This window comes from Dipodomys spectabilis, unplaced genomic scaffold (assembly GCF_019054845.1).
Source record: "Dipodomys spectabilis isolate Male_0828 unplaced genomic scaffold, ASM1905484v1 ptg000344l, whole genome shotgun sequence".
Lineage (NCBI taxonomy): Eukaryota > Metazoa > Chordata > Mammalia > Rodentia > Heteromyidae > Dipodomys > Dipodomys spectabilis.
Genome location: NW_024871021.1, coordinates 495,762 through 496,719, shown reverse-complemented (window position 1 = coordinate 496,719; position 958 = coordinate 495,762). Strand labels below are relative to the sequence as shown.

The 958-nt window shown below is 29.3% G+C and overlaps 1 pseudogene; it reads right to left on the bottom strand.

Annotated features, from left to right (window-relative positions):
- Positions 1–652: 652 nt before the first annotated feature.
- Positions 653–749, bottom strand: LOC122095358 (annotated as a pseudogene).
- Positions 750–958: the final 209 nt, after the last annotated feature.

Here is a 958-nt window from a genome sequence, read left to right as displayed (position 1 = left end):
GAACCATGATCCTCAGGTCTCAGCCTCTTGTGTAGCTAGCATTATAGGCATAAGCCACATGTGCCCGGCAGCACCAATATTTTACTGTAAAAATTCATGGATTCCGAAGAATTCTTCCAAGTGAATTGCCTGCATTGGATGTCAAAATGTATTCAATAGTTTTTGTATACATGTATAATGATTTCTTCAGAGTTTGTGATTTTTTAATCAGAAACAATTTTAACTTACCTGTTGAAATGAGTAGTACAGAAACTAAAATATTTCTGGTGCTTGTCTGAAAAAGTATATTTTAAAATATTCTATATTCTATGTTTGCATAATGTTCATAATTTATTTTATTTTCTCCTAGATATACTTTGAATTCTACATTATTTTATAATATTTAGGTTCATTAATGTGTCCTTTCTGATTGCATTCCATATAGAAACAGTTTGATTCCTTTTTTTCTAGGTCTTAATATTATTTTTCTTTGGGATAAAATGACAATGTCTAATTTGAAAAGTTTTGTAAAGTTTATGCTATGTAAACGCCTTTCTGAGGTGAATATTTAATATACTGCTGTCAAACTAAATTTAATTATATGAATTACGTGTATTGTTACAGTTGTAATTTTGTTTTAATAACTGTTTTTCATTTCTTGCATCTGAAGAATGAAACATATGAATACTTCTCAAATTTTCATGTTATCCTTGTGCAAGTGCCATGTTAATCTCTGCATTGTAATTTGAGTATTCGTGCTGCTGAAGCATGTAGTATCCTCTAAATTTAAGTAGTTAATGATGCAATCTTTATACAGCCTATATCTATGGGTGCCTACTTGTAACAAGGAAACCGTATTGTTCCTAACAATGCTATCAATCTTATTTCCCTAAAATTCTGTGAATAGTAGAAAAAAATTATATTGATCAATCAATTGCTCACATTTGCAAATTTTTTTGTCAATGACTATCTTAAGTCT